The following is a 26,289-nucleotide window of genomic DNA, read 5'->3' on the forward strand; positions in this document are numbered from 1 at the left end:
CAAATAAAATAATGGGATGCATTAAAAGAGGCATAGATGCTCATGAGGAGAAGATAATTTTACCTCTATACAAGTCACTAGTGCGACCACACTTAGAATACTGTGTACAGTTCTGGTCTCCGGTGTATAAGAAAGACATAGCTGAACTAGAGAGGGTGCAGAGAAGAACGACCAAGGTTATTAGAGGACTGGGGGGTCTGCAATACCAAGACAGGTTATTACACTTGGGGTTATTTACTGTGGAAAAATGAAGCCTTAGGGGTGATCTTATTACTATGTACAAGTATATGAGGAGACAGTACAAAGACCTTTCTACTGATCTTTTTACTGTGAGGCCTGAGACGGGGACAAGGGGGCATCTTCTACGTCTGGAGGAAAGAAGGTTTAATCATAATCACAGACGCGGATTCTTTACTGTAAGAGCAGTGAGACTATGGAACTCTCTGCCGCATGATGTTGTAATGAGTGATTCACTACTAAAATTTAAGAAGGGCATGGATGACTTTCTTGAAAAGTATAATATTACAGGTTATATATACTAGATTCCTTGATAGGGCGCTGATCCAGGGAACTAGTCTGATTGACGTATGGAGTCGGGAAGGAATTTTTTTCCCCAATGTGGAGCTTAGTGTTTGCCACATGGGTTTTTTTTGCCTTCCTCTGGATCAACATGTTAGGCTATGGGTTGAACTAGATGGACTAAGGGTATGCGCACACGATGCAGAAATGCTCAGGATTTTTTCCTGAGCGTTTCTGCATCTCTCTGGCAAGAAAAAACGCATGGGGATTGTACATGCGGTTTCCTGCCAGGGACATGCGGAAATGAAGCGGTCTTCACTTTCATTTCCGCATGCGGGTTGACAAGCGCTTCCCAAGCGATTTTAGCATCACTTGGAAAGTGCTTGTCAACTTTACACTATATAAATCCATGCAACCGGCATGGATTTATATAGTGTGTGATGTCAAAAAATAAAAAATAAATATATACTTTACCCTCTGATGGCCCCCGGTGTCTTGCTTCGCTCGGTCCCGGCTGCCGGCAGTGAAGCCTTTAGGTCCTTCCGACGTCAGCGTCACGTGACCCGTCACATGACTCTAACGTCAGCGAAGGTCCTTCTTCATTCAACCCCGAAGTGCCGCGAACCAAGCAGGAGCGCTGCGCGGGCCGTCAGGAGGTGAGAATATATATATTTTTTATTTTATTCTTTTTTTTTTAATGGTACCTGGGTCTGGATGAGAGTCCTCTCATCCACACCCGGGTACCATCCGCACATTAGACCGCATGAAAAGCGCATCAACATATACAGTGATGCGGATTCCATGCGGTCTAATGCAAGTCAATGGCGGCAAAAGAGCAGCGTTTCCGCAAAATTAATTGACATGCTGCGGATTTTTGACCGCAGCGTTTACCCTGCGGAAAAATCCGCATCATGGGCACAGCACATGCGGAATTCAATTGGGGAACATTGCTGCCCTTCTACCATGAGTTTTTCATGCGTTTCAGCGGCCTTTACGCAACTGCAAAAACGCCGGGGAAACGCATTAAATACGCATCGTGTGAACTCAGCCTTAGTCTTCCTTCAACCTTAAAAACTATGTTACTATGTTACTATGTTACATAACAGAATCAAAAGAGACAAGTGTGGATAATCCTTAACCTTCCAGACCACTCAGTTGCTTAATGCAAGAGGGTCTACCTATCTCAATCCTTAAAGGGAACCGGTCAGCACAATTTTACATATGGAAGTTGTGGCACTGCTCTATAGGCACTTATCGCTGAATAAAAGTTATTCATTTTTGTAGACAAACAACATGCCAGTGATGAGAAATCTAGTATAGAAGCCATATGCAAATCAGGCTGGAAACGCACTGTGGGAGGGTCAGTGCACTTGGTCTTCCAGTGCACTTCCAGCCTGATATGCATATGACTTCACTAGATTTCACATTACTGGCACAACAGATCTCTACAAAAAAATATATTATTTTTATTGGGGGACAAAATCCTTTATCACTACTTCAATATGTAGAATAATGCTGACAAGTTCCAGTTAACAACTTATTCCAGTTATTACAAGTTTCCATCTAACCGCAGGATAGGTAACAACTACAAGATGTGGCGGTTCAAATGCTGAGTCCTCTATCAATCACTAGGATGAGGATCTTGGGAATGCTAAGGTAGACAAGTACAGTGCCTCTGATTAGCTGTAGTGATCATGTGGCATCCTCGAGAGAAAAAAAACATTTCTTTTAAGAATTTATAACAATGAAAACATTAATAAATTATCTAAACTCCAAGCAAAACCTTTTTACCCCTTCCCATAACAGATTGCAATTCACATCACAGCCAGTTATATCAACATACAGGATAAAAATCTCCAAAAAGATATATTGTTTTTCAAAACAGGACATCTCAAGACACCCATTTTGCAAGATGTCAAGCTGAGAGACAAGGCAAAAAATTATATGTATGTTTTTAATTTACATTCCATAGTTTTGTTTTTTAAGGCTATTGCTCCAGTCTGTGAGATTTCAGGCACTTCTAAGGCAATCAGATCCCTTCTCTGTGCTATTTACTGATCATTATGAGGATCCAGTATATCCCTGCTCTGAACCAATAGCTGATCTCAATATCAAGATCCACTGTATCCCTTCTCTGTACTATTAACTGGTCACTAGTGATGGGCGATCGCGCTCGACACCGCTCGATACTCGATCAAGCATTTGGGTGCTCAAGCATTTGGGTGCTCCAGTATGGAGGGTCCCTGTAATAAGCTCATTTGAATTTGAGCCCTGTGCCACACTGAAGCTGAGAATTGCCCTGCTGGGAGTGCAGGGGCTCTTCTGTCAGCTGGACTCTTTGTGAGCTCTCTCTTTAATCTACATCAACCAGTCATATGTACACAGCCCCCTCCAGAGACTCAGCCACAGCAGCACAAAGATTGTCAGGAGAGCCAGCCACAGCAGCACAGAGGATGTCAGGAGAGACAGCCACTGCAGCACAGCGGATGTCAGGAGAGTCAGCCACAGCAGCAGTGAGAATGTCAGGAGAGACAGCCACAGCAGCAAAGGATGTCAGGAGAGGCAGCCACAGCAGCAAAGGATGTCAGGAGAGGCAGCCACAGCAATACCGAAGATGTCAGGAGAGCCAGCTACAGCAGTACAGAAGATGTCAGGAGAGGCAGCCACAGCAGTACAGAAGATGTCAGGAGAGGCAGCCACAGCAGTACAGAAGATATCAGGAGAGCCAGCCACAGCAGTACAGAAGATGTCAGGAGAGCCAGCCACAGCAGTACAGAAGATGTCAGGAGAGGTAGCCACAGCAGCAGTGAGAATGTCAGGAGAGACAGCCACAGCAGCAAAGGATGTCAGGAGAGGCAGCCACAGCAGCAAAGGATGTCAGGAGAGGCAGCCACAGCAATACCAAAGATGTCAGGAGAGGCAGCCACAGCAGTACAGAAGATGTCAGGAGAGCCAGCCACAGCAGTACAGAAGATATCAGGAGAGCCAGCCACAGCAGTACAGAAGATGTCAGGAGAGCCAGCCACAGCAATACAGAAGATGTCAGGAGAGCCAGCCACAGCAGTACAGAAGATGTCAGGAGAGACAGTCACAGCAGTACAGAAGATGTCAGGAGAGCCAGCCACAGCAGTACAGAAGATATCAGGAGAGCCAGCCACAGCAGTACAGAAGATATCAGGAGAGCCAGCCACAGCAGTACAGAAGATGTCAGGAGAGACAGTCACAGCAGTACAGAAGATGTCAGGAGAGCCAGCCACAGCAGTACAGAAGATATCAGGAGAGCCAGCCACAGCAGTACAGAAGATGTCAGGAGAGCCAGCCACAGCAGTACAGAAGATGTCAGGAGAGCCAACCACAGCAGTACAGAAGATGTCAGGAGAGCCAACCACAGCAGTACAGAAGATGTCAGGAGAGCCAGCCACAGCAGTACAGAAGATGTCAGGAGAGACAGTCACAGCAGTACAGAAGATGTCAGGAGAGCCAGCCACAGCAGTACAGAAGATATCAGGAGAGCCAGCCACAGCAGTACAGAAGATGTCAGGAGAGCCAGCCACAGCAGTACAGAAGATGTCAGGAGAGCCAACCACAGCAGTACAGAAGATGTCAGGAGAGCCAACCACAGCAGCAGTGAGAATGTCAGGAGAGGCAGCCACAGCAGCAAAGGATGTCAGGAGAGGCAGCCACAGCAGCAAAGGATGTCAGGAGAGGCAGCCACAGCAGCAAAGGATGTCAGGAGAGGCAGCCACAGCAGTACAGAAGATATCAGGAGAGCCAGCCACAGCAGTACAGAAGATATCAGGAGAGCCAGCCACAGCAGTACAGAAGATATCAGGAGAGCCAGCCACAGCAGTACAGAAGATGTCAGGAGAGCCAGCCACAGCAGTACAGAAGATGTCAGGAGAGCCAGCCACAGCAGTACAGAAGATGTCAGGAGAGCCAGCCACAGCAGTACAGAAGATGTCAGGAGAGCCAGCCACAGCAATACAGAAGATGTCAGGAGAGCCAGCCACAGCAGTACAGAAGATGTCAGGAGAGCCAGCCACAGCAATACAGAAGATGTCAGGAGAGCCAGCCACAGCAGTACAGAAGATGTCAGGAGAGCCAACCACAGCAGTACAGAAGATGTCAGGAGAGCCAGCCACAGCAGTACAGAAGATGTCAGGAGAGACAGTCACAGCAGTACAGAAGATATCAGGAGAGCCAGCCACAGCAGTACAGAAGATGTCAGGAGAGCCAGCCACAGCAGCAAAGGATGTCAGGAGAGCCAGCCACAGCAGTACAGAAGATGTCAGGAGAGCCAGCCACAGCAATACAGAAGATGTCAGGAGAGCCAGCCACAGCAATACAGAAGAGGTCAGGAGAGCCAGCCTCAGAAGCACAGAGGATTTGAGGAGAGCCAGTCACTGCAGCACTGAGAATGTCTGGAGAGCCAGCCACAGCAGCATAGAGGATGTCAGAAGAGGCAGCCACAGCAGTGCAGAGGATGTCAGGAGAAAAAGCAACAGCAGCACAGAGGATGTCAGGAGAGCCAGCCACAGCAGCACAGAGGATTTCAAAAGAGCCAGTCACAGCCACTCACAGGATGTCAGGAGAACCAGCCACAGCAGCACAGAGGATGTCAGGAAAGCCAGCCACAGAAGCTCACAGGATGTCAGGAGAGCCAGCCACAGCAGCACAGAGGATGTCAGGAGAGCCAGCCATATCAACACAGAGGATGTCAGGTAAGCCAGCCACAGAAGCTCACAGGATGTCAGGAGAGCCAGCCACAGCAGCACAGAGGATGTCAGGAGAGCCAGCCATATCAACACAGAGGATGTCAGGAGAGCCAGCCACAGCAGCTCACAGAATGTCAAAAGAGCCAGCCACAGCAGCGCAGAGGATGGCAGGAGAAACCGCCACAGCAGCACAGAGGATGTCAGGAGAGCCAGCCACAATAGCACAGAGGATGTCAGGAGAGACAGTCACAGCAGCACAGAGGATATTAGAGACCCAGCCACAGAAACCTTTGTTAAGTTCAATGCATTTTTCACAACTTCAAATTAGAAACAATAAAATTCCCACCCTGACTGTCTAACATTTCAACTTAAATCTCAGCTGTGTGCTGTTATTACAAGAACTGTTAACCTCTTTTTGTAATCTCACACGTTGCTTTTTGTTCCTTTAATCCTTCTGTATCTATACCAATAAAAACTCTGTCATTTAGAAATCATAAATCTCAGTAAACAAACTCACATAGTGACTTATTTCACACCGTTTTCTGGTCTTCGTCAGCGTGAACTTTAAGCGGACACCTCTGTTGGTTGTCATAGAGTATGACAAATTAACTTTATTTTTTCCATGTTAATAATTAATATTGTGGAGATTTCTTTAGGATCGATCTTTCCAATGCCATTTCATAACAGATAACATACATAGAAAAATGTGTTTTTAGATCAATGAAATTGAGTTTCTCGGAAAGGAAAAAGATGTTTCCTATCTATGTGAATCATTGTACAAAATTTGGTAAATTAACCTCTTGTATACTGTTGTTTCTATTGAGTGTGGCATTTAGCAGTTAAATGGCCAGAGATATCTTCATTTCCATCAATTGCTGCTGATTTAGACAGAGAGGGGGCTCCCTCTGTCACCCCATTGGCCTCCCTGCAATGCAAGATCAGGGAGCCTATAGATATAGATGGCAACAATGGCTCAATAACAGCCCCAAGATTCCGAGTCTTTTGTAATCATTTTAGGCAGAGGCTGAGACGTATTGCAGTGCATTATATAAGAGATCAAAAAATTGCACGGTCAAGTCTTCCCATCATAGTAAAATAAAATGTAAAGTAAAAATGCCAGAACTGATGTTTTGGGTCACCTTGTCTCCTAAATTTATACAAAATCCATTTCTGAGGATTGTCATATCAGATTTCACTCTTTCAATAAACAGGGGTGAAAATCACTGTGAAATCTGTATCGATGATTCTGTGCCAAGATTCATATGTTACACTTACAGATTTTGCTGCAGATTCAATGAGGCACATCTTTCCTCTCTATATGTTCCTAATTTCCAGGAGTGAAAAATACTCAAGAAAATTACTGTACTCTTGGCACCAGAATCACTATAGTGGGTCTACCTTTGATATATATTTGCTAACTCTCCAAGACTATTGCAAGTCTCCCGGGTGCTGCCAAACCCTACTGGAAATGAGCACTTCAAGAAGGTTTCTTATGCATGATGATGAGATTCTTCATAAATAAATGGAACATCTAAATCCAAATGTACATTCAGGGATGTGTGAGAAGCATTGAGGGATATGAGAGAGGAAAGGATGGGGCATGTCTTAAGAAATGGTGAATGGTTGTAAGAAAAATAATTCAATCTATCCCCAGAAAGTCATCCTTAAAAGTTGGCAAATATGCTTTAACATTTGCTATAACAGTGATCAATCTAACTTTCAGTGCAAGTGGAGAAATATGAAAGGTCCTTAAAGAGGATATCACTTGCTCAAGAAAATGGAGATAAATACTTTGTAAAAATTACTAAGCTCCCCAAATTCTGCAGCAGTTTTCTGTTTTGCGCTTCATCACCCCATTGTAGAGATATTCACATTTGTTGCTTTTGGAGCTCAGTATTTGAAATCTCTACTTATAGTTCAACTGGGTGTTTCCCTTAGGCTACATTTCTATGAGGAGCTTTTGATGTTACAGATTTTTCTGCATAATTGATGCATCCATTAAGTAAAATAGGTCACTTGTGTTTTTTTTTTAAATGTGCAGTGTAAAAAATTCACCAAAAACTCATTGTGGGCATGTAGCCTTTGAGTCTTAGTACTTGGGCTCGTTGGCTTTCACCCCTTCATCCCAGATGCTGCCAATCAATCCTAAGCATCTAATCTAGCAGTCTATTAGTTTCAGACATTGCCGTTAAAGTGCACACCCCCAGGGAAGACTGTGACAAAACATTCAGTTGTTCTCTAAGCAGAGACCTCACATGTTGCGCTCCAAAAGAAAGAAATATGAATATTTTTACAATGCAGCGACGTAGCGCAAAATGGAAAGCTGAGGCAGAATCAGGGGAGCCCATCGATTTTTGAAAGTTATTTAACTTCATTTTCTTGAGCAAGTACAGATCCTTTTTAACCTTATTTATAGGTAAGTAGAAGCATTCAAGAATAAAGGTTGACGACCACAGACCTCCAATAAAATGAAAGGGAGATAGGGCCCTATTTAATCACAGCTTTTCTGGTATAAAAAAATCTTTGGAAAGTGGCAAAATTTTGGCGCAAAAATTTTCGCCCAGCTACAATAGGGTTATGGGGAGAGCTATGATGAGCAGTGCCGATTCTTATGGTACATATCTTACTCCAGTCACTGACTGGAGTAAGATTTGTAGTGAGTCACAGAATGGACACAGTACTTAATGAATTAGGAGCATCTGACTCCTGCATGACTCCTCATCAAGACTTTTAAAACTTTGCTCTTGATTAACCTTGAATAGTGGAGTAGAAATCACCATGGCATCCTTCAATATCAAATATATCAATATCATCATAGACTGTCATAGATGTAATAATATATTTTGTTTTATACTACCACATTAAGACTCAGTCTTCAAAGTCATTATAAAGCACCAGTAGACTTCTATAGTACTTACTGTACTTCTACACTTTTCCAAGTTCATACAATGTCATTCTTTCCAGTGGAGAAAATCTGTGTAAGGGCTCGTGCAGATGACCGTAGTTTCAGTCTAAGGGCAATTCTTCAATACTTCGGATCGCACTCGGACCAATGTTATTCAGTGAGCCCGTACACATGTCCGAGTAGCAGCATCCACGATTTGCCTCCGATAATTGGATCACACTCGGCTATTCAGAACTATGGGTCCTTGAAAACAGAAATCACACCGCACTTAGATGACATCCGAGAGGGGTCCAATTTACACGGACTGAAAGAATGGAGAAGATGGAGAAACTTTTTTTTTTTTTAATTCTCTATATGTGAGAAAATCGGATCACACTATGATCACACGCTGATCAGAGTCTGATTAGCATAATCAGATGTTTTTTCTTAGATGGTGAACATACGGTAGTGTAACTGTGTAATACAACCTCATGGGTTGTTGTATGGAGAAAAGTGAACTCTTTGTCCACAGAACAACTTTATAAAAGTAAAATCTTTCTGTGATGTTGAGTCACTACTCACGGACAAGCTGTGAGACAGGGTAGTCAAGAGGTCCGAGGTCAGATACCACGAGGGCTTATAGTACAGAAGGGTAAGACAAAGGTGTGGTCCGGTAACAGTCCAGGGTCAAATGCCATGAGGGTACATCAAGAAAAGGAAGTAAGACAAATGAATAGTCAGAGGCCTTCTCCAGGGCCAGATACCTGAAGTCAAAGAGCGTCAAAGCAGAAGGGATAATCCACACGAATAGTCATGACAAATCCAAAGTCATCAGCAAGATCAGACATCAGACACATAGCAAGCATACACACCTAACAAAAACAAAGCTACACACATGGTCAAAATTGTTGGTACCCCTCGTTTAATGAAAGAAAAACCCACAATGGTCACAGAAATAACTTGAATCTGACGAAAGTAATAATTAAAAATCTATGAAAATGAACAAATGAAAGTCAGACATTGCTTTTCAACCCTTCTTCCACAGAATTTTTTTAAAAATGAAACTTATGAAATAAGCCTGGACAGAAATGATGGTGCCCCTCTTAACTTAATATTTTGTTGAACAACCTTTTGAGGCAATCACTGCAATCAAACGATTCCTGTAACTGTCAATGAGACTTCTGCGCCTCTTGACAGATATTTTGGCCCACTCGTCATGAGCAAACTGCTCCAGTAGTCTCGTGTTTGAAGGTTGCCTTTTCCAGACGGCATGTTTCAGCTCTTTCCAAAGATGCTCAATAGGATTTAGGTCAGGGCTCATAGAAGGCCACTTCAGAATAGTCCAATGTTTTCCTCTTTGCCATTCTTGGGTGTTTTTAGCTGTGTGTTTTGGGTCATTATCCTGTTGTAAGACCCATGACCTGCGACTGAGACCAAGCTTTCTGACACTGGGTAGCACATTTCTCTCTAGAATCCCTTGATACTCTTAAGATTTCATTGAACCCTGCACAGATTCAAGACACCCTGTGCCCGATGCAGCAAAGCAGCTCCAGAATATAACAGAGTCTCCTCCATGTTTCACAGTAGGGACAGTGTTCTTTTCTTCATATGCTTGATTTTTCCATTTGTGAACATAGAGCTGATGTGCCTTGCCAAATACTTCCATTTTTGTCTCATCTGTCCATAGGACATTCTTCCAGAAGCTTTGTGGCTTGTCAACATGTAGTTTGGCAAATTCCAGTCTGGCTTTTTTATGATTTTTTTCAACAATGGTGTTCTCCTTGGTCATCTCCCATGAAGTCCACTTTGGATCAAACAACGACGGATGGTGCGATTTGACACTGATGTTCTTTGAGCTTGAAGTTCACCTTTAATCTCTTTAGAAGTTTTCCTGGGCTCTTTTGTTACCATTCGTATTTTCTGTCTCTTTGATTTGTCATCAATTTTCCTCCTGTGGCCACGTCCAGGGAGGTTGGCTACAGTCCCATGGATCTTAAATTTCTGAATAATATGTGCAACTGTAGTCACAGGAACATCAAGCTGCTTGGAGATGGTCTTATAACCTTTACCTTTAACATGCTTGTCTATAATTTTCTTTCTAATCTCCTGAGACAACTCTTTCCTTTGCTTCCTCTGGTCCATGTTGAGTGTGGTACACACCATGTCACCATACAGCACAGTGAGTATCTGTAGCCCTATATACAGGCCCACTGACTGATTACAAGATTGTAGACACCGGTGATGCTAATTAGTGGACACAACTTGATTTAACACGTCCCTTTTGTCACATTATTTTCAGGGGTACCATCATTTCTGTTCAGACCAATTTCATGAGTTTAATTTTTTTTTTAATTCTATGGAAGCAAGGTTGAAAAGCAATGTCTAACTTTCATTTGTTCATTTTCATAGATTTTTAATTTACTATTACTTTTGTCAGATTCAAGTTATTTCTGTGACCATTGTGGGTTTTTCTTTCATTAAACGAGGGGTACCAACAATTTTGACCATGTTTGTACAACTGACAACCTGCCACTTACAGCTAACCAGCTAAATACCTTGCAAATCATTAGAGGACGGGCAACACCTTGTGAAACTCCTGCACACTGGACCAGATTAAACAGCAGGGCTGTCAATCAAAATGCTGACAGCCCAGCACGCCCAAGGATCAGATTGTATGACTGGACTGTCACTCACAAAGCCGACAGTCCAGCACACTCTAGATCCCATAGGGCGGCTTTGCTGTGACTCACAGCGTCCCTGGTCCATAGTCAGTGATGAAACCGTAAGTCTTTCATTTTGATAATAGCCAGACCAAGACATAACTTTTGTTGACCCCATATTCTTTTCTATCTTTCCAGAATTCAACTTTATTTATAAAAAAAAATGAAAATATTCGGATTTACTGTAGGCTTTTAATTGATTTTCTTGCACCTAAGTTTTGTGCTACAATACAATGAAACTGTGTATCTAGTTACTGTAATTGGGTAGAAGGGGGCAAGTTCTGCACCTTAGAATCAAAATGTCAACTCTTCTTTGCCAGACTTGAGAGATACCATTAGTATAATGTGCTGTATAGCAAAAACTATTCATGCATTTATATAGCTGCAAATGGTAATTTCTTGGAAACTACACTTTTTCCTTCTGTGAATATCAATATTTCTGCTACTATTATCAGCAGGGAAATTTCAAAAATGTTCTGTACCCTTGATATACTAAAAAGCTGGCATAAAGATTGAAGCTTTAAAAAAAGAAAAGAGATGCAAGAGAATGGAAGATGGGATGTGCTCTAGCCCAGGCATCGGCTATGCCACCTGTTCTCCATCACAGCTGTAAAGCTACTGAAAGCCTGAAACTCAGGGGCGGAACTACCGCCCGTGCAGCCGGTTCATTGAACGGGGGCCCCGAGGGAGAGGGGGCCCCTCCAGCCTCCAACAGGGCCGCCATCAGGGCATGTCTGCCCTGACTCCAGTGTGGGGCCCAGCCGGTAGGGGCCCCCTTGGAGCCCCGTTGGGGGCCCCCTCTTATGAGTCTCTCTCCTCATGGGGCCCCCGGCCCCATGCTAAGCGCCGGGTCCGGGACATCTCAGCGCTGCGCTGCGCTCCTGCGGCAGCGCCTTCATGATTCCCCTGATTTCCGGTCATGTGACGGCGCCGTCACATGGCCGGAAGTCAGGAGAACCTAGTGTCAGCGATTTGGACGAGCGCCAGGATTCTGCAGGGATCGCATGGGGGTAAGTATAACAAGTTTTGTTTTTTTCAAAATACAATTTACTAGGAGTGGGGGGAATGGGAGGTGTGTGTGTGTGTGTGTGTGTGTGTGTGTGAGATAAGAGATGCACATGGGGGGGGGATGATAAAAGATGCACATGGGGTGGGGGGAGATGATAAAAGATGCACATGGGGTGGGGGGGATGAGAGAGGTGCACATGTGGGGGGAGGGGGATGAGAGAGGTGCACGTGGGGGGAGGGGGATGAGAGAGGTGCACGTGGGGGGGGAGATGATAAAAGATGCACATGGGGTGGGGGGGATGAGAGAGGTGCACATGTGGGGGGGGATAAGAGATGCACATGGGGGGGAGATAAGAGATGCACATGGAAGGAGATAAGAGATGCACATGGGGGGGAGATAAGAGATGCACATGGCGGGGGATGAGAGAGGTGCACATGTGGGGGAGGGGGATGAGAGATGTGCACATGTGGGGGGGATGAGAGATGCACATGGGGGGGATGAGCGATGCACATGGGGGGGATGAGAGAGGGGCAAATGTGGGGGAGGGGGATGAGAGAGGGGCACATGTGGGGGAGGGGGATGAGAGAGGGGCACATGTGGGGGAGGGGGGTGAGAGAGGGGCACATGTGGGGGAGGGGGATGAGAGATGTGCACATGGGGGGGTGGTGAGAGCTGCTCATGGGGGGTGAGAGCTGCACATGGGGGAATTGGGAGAAAATGAGCTGCACATGGGGGAATTAGGAGTAGGGGGATAATGAGCTGCACATAATGAATGATAAATGACGATGGGGTGGGGAGAGCACGGACATGATATAATGAATTGGGGCAGGGGGTGCATGTAAATAATGAATGCGGGGAGCAGGAAGTATAGAGTAGAGGTTCTAATTAAATTATATATTAAGTGCCTATTTACAGTTAATGGGGGCACCGTGGTGGATTACAATTTATATTTGGAATGGTAGGTTGCATAATAACTAACCATATATTGATGGTGGATGCACGTCTGTATTCAGCTGCGTAATGTAGAAGTTGGGGAATGTGCTCTAGATAACTGTGTTATTTTATGCAGAGACGAGTCCTGGCTGGAAGACGTGATGGCGGTCTGTGCTGGATGAAGGAGGAAAGCGTAGCTGAAGGACTTCACCTAGAGACGTCACCAGTGAGTCAGTGCATTACATGTACACTTACACTATATACTATGTACCGGGCTCCTGTGTATAATGTCACTGGTGATCACTGTATTACCTGTACACTATATACAGAGCTCCTGTGTATAATGTCACTGGTGATCACTGTATTACCTGTACACTGACACTATATACAGAGCTCCTGTGTATAATGTCACTGGTGATCACTGTATTACCTGTACACTGACAATATATACAGAGCTCCTGTGTATAATGTCACTGGTGATCCCTGTATTACCTGTACACTATATACAGAGCTCCTGTGTATAATGTCACTGGTGATCCCTGTATTACCTGTACACTATATACAGAGCTCCTGTGTATAATGTCACTGGTGATCACTGTATTACCTGTACACTGACACTATATACAGAGCTCCTGTGTATAATGTCACTGGTGATCACTGTATTACCTGTACACTGACAATATATACAGAGCTCCTGTGTATAATGTCACTGGTGATCCATGTATTACCTGTACACTATATACAGAGCTCCTGTGTATAATGTCACTGGTGATCCCTGTATTACCTGTACACTATATACAGAGCTCCTGTGTATAGTGTCACTGGTGATCACTGTATTACCTGTACACTGACAATATATACAGAGCTCCTGTGTATAATGTCACTGGTGATCCATGTATTACCTGTACACTATATACAGAGCTCCTGTGTATAATGTCACTGGTGATCCCTGTATTACCTGTACACTATATACAGAGCTCCTGTGTATAATGTCACTGGTGATCACTGTATTACCTGTACACTGACACTATATACAGAGCTCCTGTGTATAATGTCACTGGTGATCACTAGATTACCTGGACACTTACATTATACATACCATGTATAGAGCTCCTGTGTATAATGACACTTATGGTAATATTAGTAATGTGGTGGTAATATGTGGTCTGGTCATGGTGTGGCAGTTTTTCTCCCTTCTGTGTGGTATTATTCGGTCACTATGTTGTGGTAATATGTGGTCTGGTGATGGTGTGGCGGTATTCCCTGTATGTGGTATTATTGGTCATTTAAAAAAAAAATGTATATGACACATTCCCTTAAAGAAAACTAAATAAAAATATATCTAAAAAGAGTATTGGATATTTTAAGAAAATTTTAATAGGTTAGAGTAGGGCCCGGCCAGAAGAGTCTACCTTATCGTAGTGGCAGCTTTAAAAATCTTTTGGCCAAAACAAAAGCTGTTGGCTATGTATGTGGCACCGTCACATGGCCGAACGTCAGGAGAGCCTGGTGGCAGCGACGTGGACGAGCGCCAGGATTCTGCAGGGATCGCATGGGGGTAAGTATAACAAGTTTTATTTTTCTTAAATACAATTAATTAACTAGGAGTGGGGGGGGTGAGAGATGCACATGAGGGGGGGTGAGAGATGCACATGGGGGGGTGAGAGATGCACATGGGGGGGATGAGAGATGCACATGGGGGGGATGAGAGATGCACATGGGGGGGATGAGAGATGCACATGGGGGGGATGAGAGATGCACATGGGGGGATGAGAGATGCACATGGGGGGGTGAGAGATGCACATGGGGGGGTGAGAGATGCACATGGGGGGGGTGAGAGATGCACATGGGGGGGTGAGAGACGCACATGGGGGGGTGAGAGATGCACATGGGGGGGTGAGAGATGCACGGGGGGGGATGAGAGATGCACGGGGTGGGGATGAGAGATGCATTCGGGGGGGTGAGCTGCACATGGGGGGGATGAGAGCTGCACATGGGGGGGTTATGTTTACATAACTTTGTTGCCTTATGAAGCGCAGGGGGGGGGGCCCCCAAAAATTTCTTGCACAGGGGCCCACTACAGTCTGTGTCCGCCCCTGCTGAAACTCCAAGGATTTTATCAGGCAAGAATAATCGTATACTGTGCTATCCAGAAAAGAAAACCTGTCATGTCACCAAACACTATTAACCTGTAGACATAGGGTTAATCTGAAGGTTAATAGCGTTACAATGCTGTCTGGCTGCCGCAGCGAGAGCCTGGATACTTGGAGAAAATGAACTTTATTCCCCTGGGGACCAATGACTTTCAGTCATTGAGATACTGCTGGTGTGGCAAGTCCCTGCTCAGTACACAGTGTGTGGCGGCTGTAATCACGACCCGACACTTTGATTGACAACTTGCTCTTCAGCGCATCTGTGTAGAGTCAGCTGTCAGTCAAAGTGCTGGGGCGTGCATACAGCCGCTGCTCACAATGCTTTGAGCGGTGACTGTGGCTCAAAACATACAGCCGCTCCTTTATGACTGAAAGCCAGAGCCTCATGGGAGGTATAAAGTTAATTTTTCTCCTAGTAACTGCACTTTTTGTAAGGCGGCCGGGCAACATTGTAACACTATTAACCTGCATATTAACCTTATGCTTACAGGTTAATAGAATTTGGGGACACAACAGGTTCCTTTCAAACTTCCAGCTGCTAGAAGACACCAGAGGTATTTTTCACATTGCCATTTGCCCTCTATGGAGGATGGATGCCATAACTGATGCACAAAGTTACGTAAAGTTTTGTATTTTACTAATATTAAAGCTCTCCTGATCTTTCTGTGTCAGTAGATACTTGTAATCAACAAAAACAATTCGAGAGTGTCTCTTGAATGAATACATTGATATTCTGATTGCCTCTACACTCAGCAAGTAAAAAGATGTGCAGGACCCTTATCCAGTATCCGCACTAGTACTCCATGTGAGCTGGACCAGAGGAGTGCGAATTTCCTCAGCTGACACTCGAATGCTGGAAACCTGGGCACCTGCCATGAATACTGGACCCAATGTGACATCATTATAAGATTCAGAAATAACATAGGAAAGGCACCATACATGTATTTACTGAAATTACAATGCAGGAAAGCAGAGATGCCATCATTAATTGCTGATTGGTAGCTCATTGTTAGGGCTCGTGCAGACAACCATAGTTTTGGTCCTAGTGCGACCTGGCAAAATGTTGGATCGCACTCGGACCAATGTTATTCAATGATGCTGTGAACATGTCTGAATTTTTTCCTCAGACTACTCGCAGCAAAAATCAAATCACAGCTTGCATGATTTGCACTCAACGATTCAAGTCTATGGGTCTGTGCAAAACATTGGATCGCATTCAGATGACATCCAAGTGCAGTATGATTTTCACGGAATCATAGAATAGGGAAGATGGAAAAACTTTTTTTTTTTTATTCCCCAAATCCGAGAAAAATGGATCCCACACTGATCATACTTTGATCAAACTCTGATCAGACTCTGATCAGCATAATTGGACCGATTTTCTCAGATGTGACTCCAGCCTAAGTGTGAACATCAAAGTTTGCATCAAGTTATAATAGACACACAACATAATGGCATTTTCAGAGGTGAAGCTTGAAGTTCTCAAGCCCTAATGCAAAATCTGTACTAGAACCCATCTACTACCATGTTCTTTTGAAATTCTAGTATTTTCAGCCATGGACAGATGTGGCCTCCCTGCTACTGACTGCTCAAACACAGCACAAGCTAAAACCGCCCAATGCACAATAGGCAGCCACAAACAATTCTATGCATAGATCATCCAAGTGGGTGAGCGGCAGAACAGCAAACAAGATCCCATATGGCAAGGGATACTCACTAAGATACTCACTGAACAAACGTATGTAGAATAAATGATGCCACTTCAATACTGCAGAAAGAGATGGACGTGAGTAGTATAAATGGCAAAAAAATGTATGTGTAAATCACTGGCGGACACAGATAGAAAAAGGCCCCTGTGCAAGAACAGTATATGGACCATTGCAGTCCTATAGCTCCTCATAATGTACAATTTCTTCTGTTTTGGAGATAATATTGGCCCTTTACCTCTTGGGCCCCTGTGCGGCTGCAGAGCTTCCACCAGTGGTATGTCCGCCCCGGGTGTAGAATTTTCTGCTATCATTCTTGTTCACACACTAGCACCCCATTGTGACTATTTGTTTTTGTGAAGTCCAAACCCCTGGATGCTATGATTTCATAAAATGCTACATATCACCTGAAGTGGCCACTGTTGGAAAGTTCCTGGATTTCCCAGACGAAAATATGCTTTCTGCTGGATGTTATGGGAGCCTCATCCAAATAAAAGCTATTGTCTGTGGTGAAACAATCTGCTCATGCAGATGTCCGTGTAACACAGTCCGAGCATGGACGGCAATGCATGGACTGGCTGCGAGACTCTCGATATGAGCGTCACAGCTTCATATAATTGTATGATGCTGTCATACCAGTCCGTTTATTGTGGTCCACGAACATCTGCATGAGCCCTTAAGAATTATCCAAATTTATAGTGACTCAGATTTACTGATCCTTTCTAATATACACTGCTCAAAAAAATAAAGGGAACACTTAAACAACAGAATGTAACTCCAAGTAAATCACACTTCTGTGAAATCAAACTGTCCACTTAGGAAGCAACACTGATTGACAATCAATTTCACATGCTGATGTGCAAATGGAATAGAGGATAGATGGAAATTATTGGCAATTATCAAGACAACCTCAATAAAGGAGTGGTTCTGCAGGTGGGGACCACAGACCACATCTCAGTACCAATGCTTTCTGGCTGATGTTTTGGTCACTTTTGAATGTTGGTTGTGCTTTCACACTCGTGGTAGCATGAGACGGACTCTACAACCCACAGAAGTTGCTCAGGTAGTGCAGCTCATCCAGGATGGCACATCAGTGCGAGCTGTGGCAAGAAGGTTTGCTGTGTCTGTCAGCGTAGTGTCCAGAGGCTGGAGGCGCTACCAGGAGACAGGCCAGTACACCAGGAGACGTGGAGGGGGGCATAGGAGGAATAGGAGGAGCACTGCCAGAGCCCTGCAAAATGACCTCCAGCAGGCCACAAATGTGCATGTGTCTGCACAAATGGTTAGAAACCGACTCCATGAGGGTGGTATGAGGGCCCGACGTCCACAGATGGGGGTTGTGCTCACAGCCCAACACCGTGCAAAACGCTTGGCATTTGCCACAGAACACCAGGATTGGCAAAGTCGCCACTGGCGCCCTGTGCTCTTCACAGATGAAAGCAGGTTCACACTGAGCACATGTGACAGACGTGACAGAGTCTGGAGACGCCGTGGAGAGCGATCTGCTGCCTGCAACATCCTTCAGCATGACCGTTTTGGCAGTGGGTCAGTAATGGTGTGGGGTGGCATTTCTTTGGAGGGCCGCACAGCCCTCCGTGTGCTCGCCAGAGGTAGCCTGACTGCCGAGATGAGATCCTCAGACCCCTTGTGAGACCATATGTTGGTGCAGTTGGCCCTGGGTTCCTCCTAATGCAGGACAATGCCAGACCTCATGTGGCTGGAGTGTGTCAGGAGTTCCTGCAAGATGAAGGCATTGAAGCTATGGACTGGCCCGCCCGTTCCCCAGACCTGAATCCGATTGAGCACATCTGGGACATCATGTCTCGCTCTATCCACCAACACCACAGACTGTCCAGGAGTTGGCGGATGCTTTAGTCCAGGTCTGGGAGGAGATCCCACAGGAGACCATCCGCAACCTCACCAGGAGCATGCCCAGGCGTTGTAGGGAGGTCATACAGGCATGTGGAGGCCACACACAATACTGAGCCTCATTTTGACTTGTTTTAAGGACATTACATCAAAGTTGGATCAGCCTGTAGTGTGTTTTTCCACTTTAATTTTGCGGGTGACTCCAAATCCAGGCCTCCATTGGTTAATAAATTTGATTTCCATTGATGATTTTTGTGTGATTTTGTTGTCAGCACATTCAACTTTGTACAGAACAAAGTATTCAATGAGAATATTTCATTCATTCCGATCTAGGATGTGTTATTTGAGTGTTCCCTTTATTTCTTTGAGCAGTATATAAACTGATACTTGTCCACCAAATTTATCACAGTGGCTCATGCACATCTTTTGATTCTTATCTACCTGTATAACAACTCTTGTTTAGATGACTTTTGAATCACTTTTTTTGCACAAAATGTTGGAAGCACATTGGAGCATGGTAGGACATGACTTTTCAAACTAAGTCACACTCTGGTTCTGAGTGAGACACAAACAATTGGGGTTAATTATGAAGGCTTTTTTTCAAGTATCTGGTGTCAAATGGGTCAATCCAGTAAAGGGGTTGTCCAATACTCGGACAACCTCTTCTCAATCACTGTTTACCTTAAGTAAAATAAAGACAGCTATACTCACCTCTGGTGCTGGTTCTGTCCTGGCGGTGTCGGCACTGGCTCTCCCAGGGCTCACATAGCATAACAATGTCATCCCTGTAGCCAAACAGCGGCCGTTTCACTCTCCCCTTCTTCAGACATAGCTAAAATCTGTAGGAAGTGAAAAAGCAGCTACAGCTCTGACTTCCTCCGGGAGAGCCAATGCCAATGCCACTAGAACGGCACCCACACCGGAGGTGAGTATAGTTGTCATTATTTTACTTGAGAAAAACTTAGTGATTGAGAAGAGGTTGTCCGAGTAGTGGATAACCCCATTAAGCCTTTTACCATCAGAGAACTGGTATAGACTCTTGGCTTTTGTACGCCAACTACTCTTTTTGAAAACTCGAGTTTAGTGGAAGGGAGTGTGACGTAGCATAGCCCGGAATAAGTGGTATAAATTATGGAAGTCCTGGAGTACATTTGGGCAGCACGGTGGCTCAGTGGCTAGCACTGCAGCCTTGCAGCGCTGGGGTCCTGGGTTCAAATCAAACCAAAGACAACATCTGCAGGGAGTCTGTATGTCTCCCCATGTTTGTGTGGGTTTCCTCCAGGTTCTCTGGTTTCCTCCCACATTCCAAAGACATACTGATAGGGAATTTAGCTTGTGAGCCCCAATGGGGACAATGCTGATAATGTCTGTAAAGCACTGCAGAATATGTTGGTGCTATGTAAAAATAAAGATTATTATTATTTCTGACTGTCCCGCATGGGCAGCTGAAAGATGCTCCAAATTCATAAGGAGGCTTGCGTCTCTTAATGAATTTGGTGCACCTTATTCTTGCGGATTCTAGATCCAGATGTGCGTATAAAATGACAGTCTTGATCAATTTCTCTCAAAGAGCAAATTTTTTTGCATGCCAATTTTGCCCAAAATTGCAACTTTTTGCTCTTTTTCGTCACTTTTGCTACTTTTGCAAAGTGCTTTATAAATGTGATCCACAAGTAAAACTGACTTCAAAAAGTCCCCAAATAATGTATTCCCTCCTATTGTGTGAAACACACAATAAATAGATTTGTGCTGACTTCCTAATAGTATCATACTGTATTCTATGTTTTTTAGAAATTCCAATCAAGTTTTTTCATTTTTTTAATATATTGTTTTTTGTTTTTTTTGGGTGGTTCTAGTTTACTCCAAATTCTCTCTCGTTTTCAGCACATAATAAATAGGTCTGAAACTAGATGCAACAATTTGTGCCAAAGTTGTCAAAGTTTAGGGGCACTCACAACAGTGCATTGACCCCAATGTCTACATAATAGACCCCAATGTCTACATTAGATTCTTAACTGATATCGTCAGACGACTGGTAAATAATCCCCCAGAAATAAATGACTCCACTTTAATTCCGGATATATGACACGAATGTTGATCTGATCTGATCGCCCAGAAATATACCTGGATAATTCAGATGCTTCCATGTGTATGATATCTCCGGTATGAATGAGAGAAGGATGTATAAATGGTGCTAAAAATACCGGCTGATAAATGAATGTGACAAACAGCTTATACTAAGTGAAATATGAACAGACAGCTGTGTCTGAGAATTCAGGAATGAACGACTAATTGTTTCTGTATTGTCTTACGGCCATTTATCTGTTGGTTGTAAATGCAATGATGATGGCAACAAGCGGAATAAAACATGGATTTATCAGTAATTAGGGTGAATGCAGTGATTAGTGGAATTATGTGATGGATGTTGGTATATGCTCATTTATCATTCTCTTTATTAGCATTGTCAGCACCATCATTGATAATTAGTAGTTGTAGCAGAACTGAGTTTGACTCAGCTCAAAAGGAATTTATTATCAATTTTTTACTCCCTTAACAGATTCCATGGACATATTGGTTATGAAAATCCAAGGAAATAGATATCTGTATGGCCACAAAGTGCTTCTCCATTACTGAAAAATCCTGTACTGAGCATATATGTGACTGAGACTAGAAGTGCATTAGGGTGGTACCCCCTGCCCCGTGTCACCCTTCTCTCCTTGATTGACTGCTCCACCCTCTGCTTCATTAGGCATTTGGCTGCGGAGAACCGAGCTGTCAATCAAAATGAGTCGGGTGGCACCAGGCAGGAAAAAATTAAGAAGACTAATACATTCATTGGTTGTTAGCTATAGTGGAGGCAGGGGCTGCAGTCGTAACCAGGGTCCAGGAGGGTGGAGAAGCCCTAAAGGTCATTCTGGCCATAAGTGAAGACAAATACTATTGAAGATCTGTGATAGTTGTGGGCCCTGTTGGAAATTTTGCATTGGGGACCATGAACTTTAAGTAACACCTCTCCTTATACACTAGCTGTGCTTTGGTCCACCTCAATACACCTGCAGCTTCATTACCTTGTATGTTCAGGTTGGGATTTGTTAGTGCTGGAGGATCCCATACAGGATAACTCTCAACCGTCCCAGATCCAGTGAGAAAATCCCAAATCTGAAGAGCTGTCCCAGGAAGCTGGGGGTATGTACCGACCACAACTGTATCTATGTCATCAGAACACAGATCCAGTTGAACACAGTGGTGGAGCAGAGAGCCACCAGGTCCCTGCTTCACAATTCAGCCTAGGCAGCAGAGAGCAGCTCAGTCGTAGGGGAGTAAGAAAGCACTCAAAGGCAAGTGGGATATTTGTGTAGGGGCCACTTTTTGAAATTCATAATGTTGGGGCATTATACTGTGTGTTTCTGTGGGAGAATCATACTGTGTAGGGGGCAGTGACCCGGTCCGTGACCCAAGGCGGTCAATAAAAGGGGAAAAGTAAAAGGGGAATGAAGTTTTTAGAGAGATAATGTTCGTGACGCCACCTGAGGTATGCGGCTATATGGGGCCGCCGCTGCGGTGCAGATCCTCTGGAGCTGTTGGTGACGCAGCAGAGTTGGTTCAGCTCTCCACAGGCAGAGTTTAGCCCCAGGGCAGGATGTAGTGATACTATAGGGTAGATGTTGTTGGTGCGGTGTAGTGCAGGTGATGGCGCAGATAATGACCAGTCCACAACTTAATGGCGGTTTCCTCTCATCTTTACTTGCGGCTGTTAAGCAGACCAGGGCACGGGTACTAGCTGGTAGTAGAGGTCCGGGCGGCCTGGGAGCAAGTTGGGGTTCCACCTCGCCAGGTGAAGTTGTAGGCCTTTCCTCTGCACTAATCTCTTTGGCCCTGCTGCTTGTAGCTATGCTGCGGCCCTCATCCCTGAGTAAAACGTCTGTTCCTCACCCGTATGGCAGGCAGTTCGGGCCTTCCTTATGTGTTGCTCCCATGTGGCGGTGCTGGGCCCTATAGTGCTGCTGTGTCGCCAGGTGTCTGATGGGGTCAAGGGAGACCTGCAGTCTCCTGTCCTCCGGTTTCTGCTACTGGGCCTTCAGTGCCCCAAAACCTTGGACTCCGGTGTCCGGTTCTTCTGCGCTTCTCTCCTCTGGGGTGAGCTCATACACCGCTCCTTTCCCCAGGTCCTTCCTCTTCGCTGTCCTGTCTTCAACTCCTCTCAACTCACTACTACTACCCTGCTTCCAGATTCCAGTTGCTAAGGGGAGGAGCTCCCCTTTCTGGTTTGGAGCCAGGAAAGTGTTGTATGCTGGTATACCTGATTAGGGGACCCCTCCTTTGCTTCCAGGCATGGCATCACCTCCTGTGAGGGAGGCAATTCCACTGTGGCAACCGGACCCCTGGGGTGCCACATTCCCCCCTAGTTAAATTCAGTACTCCCGGACTGAGGACACCTTTTGAATTAACAATTAACAACAATAACAATTCACATTACAAATAGTTTACAAAGTCTCAAAAAACAAAAATTACAAAAACCCAATAAAAATTGGTAGCAGTCAATGCGGTGCTTAGCCTTTACGCCACTATCCAGGAATTGTCTTTTTTCCGGATACCTGAAGTTTGGTTGGTGGGAACCGCCTCAACTCACTTTGTGTATCATCCCTGGGCATGGCTTCAGGGCACTCTGTTGGTGGGCCTGGTTTTCGGCCACTCTTGCGGTTTATTTTCAAGGCCAACAATTAACATTGTTCAACATTGTCCTGACCACACCTAGTCCTGTGGTCCATTTGTCCATAAATTTAATAACTATACATACTCAGAATTACTTAACGGTTACAACTATATAACATACATTTTTATTCTATTACACTTTAGTCCCTACAACGGGCAGGGAGCTGACCTATGGTACTACGGGTTGATCTATGCAGTACATTTGTTGTCAATGACCTACCCGGGTCTCTAGTGTCTACCGCTGGTGTAGTGGGCTCAGTGTAGACTACACTATGGTTAGTCTGAGGTAACACTGGTAGGCTTGGTAGTCTTCTACGACTTCTTTGACTCACCATGGGTATGACAGATTCACTGCTAGCAGAGGGTAGATTCTCATGAACCGCTGCTGATGTAGCATCTGTTTCTGGGCCGACTGGTCTCTTTGCTGTTCTAGAGTCTCTGCGGCTTCCGGTGAGGCTACTTGGGGAAAGGTCAGGACAGGTACCACGATTGCTTGGTTCACCTGCATCCAAGACTGGGGAAATTCTCCAAGGATGGTTTGAACTGTTTCTTCCACCTTTTCTGTGTGCTGGGGGCTGTTTTGGTCTTCCTCTTTGTGTCTCAATTGATCAGGGCATATCTTCAGCTGGTCTCTTGAGACTGTCGCTGAAGTTTCTCCTCCATCTTTACTGATGAGGCATACCTTGGTGTTGTCTAAATTTGAAGGTAAGATGGTGTATGGCTCAACCTCCCACTGATCATCTAATTTGTGAACTCGTCTTTTCTTTTTGAGTACCTGTTCTCCAGGTGACAAGGGAACTGCAGGTGCATGCTGGTTATAAGTTCTCTCCTGCTTCTGTCTCGCCTGGGACAACCTTCTCTCCACACATTTTTGCTCCTTGTGGTATTGTTGCTGCCGCGCCGTATCCCAATCTGCATCTGGTGATGTCTCAGGTGTTAAAACTCCCATGTCTAAGTCAATGGGTAGCTTGCTAGGTCTTGCTCTCATCAGGTAGGCGGGTGTACAGTTGGTGGAGTTCACCGGGATGTGGTTATATAGGTCTACCAAATCTGGTAGCTTCTCTGGCCACAGGCTACGTTCTTCATGGGGCAACGTCTTCAACAGGTCTATTACCACCTGGTTCATCTTCTCACGCAACCCGTTGGTCTGGGGATGATATGGCATCATCCTCATTTTATTGCATCCATACAAGTTACAGAATTCTTGCAACACTTCTGCTTCAAAGGCTGGACTTTGGTTGGTAAGCACTCGTTCAGGGTAACTGTGTGGGCGACAAAAGTGTTATTGAAACTCTTTGGCTGCCGTCTGAGCCATCTGATCTTTCACTGGCACTACTACCAGGAATCGGGAGTAGTGGTCGACCATGGTGAGAGCGTAGACATAGCCTGACCGGCTTGGAGCTAGCTTCACCGGGTCCAAGGCTACCAGTTCAAGTGGTTGTTTGGTGATTATGGGCTGCAGGGGAGCCCTCTGGCTGTCACGGTCTTCCATCTCAAGTTGCATAGACCACATTCTCGACACCATCTCTCGATTGCTTTCCTCATGCAAGCCCAGTAGAATCGCTCACGTAGCAGGGCTTCCATATTCTTCCACTCGAAGTGTCCTGTTCCATCGTGGTACGCTTTTAAGACCATTGGCGCATCCCGCCTCGGGACTACCACCTGCCAGACGAATTCGTGTGTCCGGGAGTTGATGATTCTTCGACACAGCTTTCCCTCGTAGATGAACAGCTTGCCCTTCTCCTTCCACAACTGTTGGGTCTCCTGTGGAGCATTTGGATCAGGGTGCGAGTCAGCTTGTGTCAGCAATTCCTTTACTAGGTGGACAGCCGGGTCGCTATCCTGCGTATCTGCCCATCCATGGTGGGGCAATGGGTTAAACGTGGCCTCTCTGTTGGCGGAGTGCTTGTTCCTCACACAGTGGGAGCACTGGGTCACTCCGTGACGATGGAAAGCGGGTATCTCTATCTCCTCCAGCTCTTCTGGGTCTTCTCCCCCATCTGGCAAGTTGGGCATCCTGGACAGCGCATCAGCATTAGCGTTTTTATGCCCCGCCCGATACTTGATGGTAAACTCATAGTTAGACAGTTGAGCCATCCATTGTTGTTTTAGGGCACCAAGCTTCGCAGTCTCCAGGTGCGTCAGTGGGTTGTTATCCATGAAGACTGTAAATCTGGAGGAGGCGAGGTAATGTTTGAAGCACTCTGTTACAGCCCAGACTATGGCTAAAAACTCCAACTTGAAGGAACTATAGTTGTTGGGGTTCCTTTCCGTGGGCCGGAGCTTCCTGCTGGCGTAGCAAATCACTCTCTCTCTGCCCTGCTGTACCTAGGACAGCACCGCTCCCAATCCCACGTTGCTGGCATCTGTATGGAGTATAAAGGGTTGGTGATAGTCGGGGGAGGCCAGGACTTCGTCTCCCGTAAGAGCCACTTTCAGTTGAGTGAAGGATTCTTCCTCTGTTTTACTCCACTTGAACGGAGGATTCGGGTTCTTGGCCTTCTCGGACTGGCCCACTAGGAGGTCCTGCATGGGTGCCGCTATCTTGGTGAAACCCTTGATGAATCTCCTGTAGTAGCCTACCAACCCGAGGAACTGCCGCACTTCCTTGATAGTGGAGGGTCTTGGCCAGTCCTTGATCACGGTGACTTTTTCAGGGTCTGGTGCTACACCTTCGGCGCTTACCACATGGCCTAGGTACTATACCTTGGGCTTCAACAGGTGGCACTTGGACGGCTTTACCTTCAGGCCATAACCAGATAGGGCTTCGAACAATTCGGCCAGGTGCTCCAGGTGATCTTCATATGTCTTTGTTTAGACGATTACGTTGTCTAGGTATAGCAGGACGGTTTCGAAGTTTTTGTGTCCTAGGCAACACTCCATTAACAGCTGGAAAGTTCCCGGGGCAAAGCCCGAATGGCATGCAGTTGAACTCGCTGAGGCCCATTGGTGTCAAAAACGTGGTTTTCTCTCTGTCCGCCTCTGCCATGGGAACCTGCCAATACTCAGTGGTGAGATACAAAGTGAAGAAATTGTTAGCGGATCTCAGTGCAGCTAATGATTCCTCA

General features: G+C 45.3%; 1 protein-coding gene across 4 annotated transcripts in view; it reads right to left on the reverse strand.

The window, feature by feature from the left end:
* The window catches only part of XIRP2 (xin actin binding repeat containing 2), a 238,766-nt gene that overhangs the window by 122,986 nt on the left and 89,491 nt on the right, over positions 1-26,289 (reverse strand). The window contains exon 2 of one of the 4 annotated variants that reach the window (XM_073647016.1): positions 8,153-8,382. The exons of the other annotated variants lie outside the window; for them this stretch is intronic. The gene's annotated coding sequence lies outside the window, so the exon portion shown is untranslated. The remainder of the gene's footprint in view (positions 1-8,152; positions 8,383-26,289) is intronic. 4 annotated transcript variants of the gene reach the window in all.

This window comes from Phyllobates terribilis, unplaced genomic scaffold (genome assembly GCF_046119375.1).
Source record: "Phyllobates terribilis strain yellow unplaced genomic scaffold, ASM4611937v1 Scaffold_9__5_contigs__length_417890890, whole genome shotgun sequence".
In the NCBI taxonomy this organism is placed as follows: Eukaryota; Metazoa; Chordata; class Amphibia; order Anura; family Dendrobatidae; genus Phyllobates; species Phyllobates terribilis.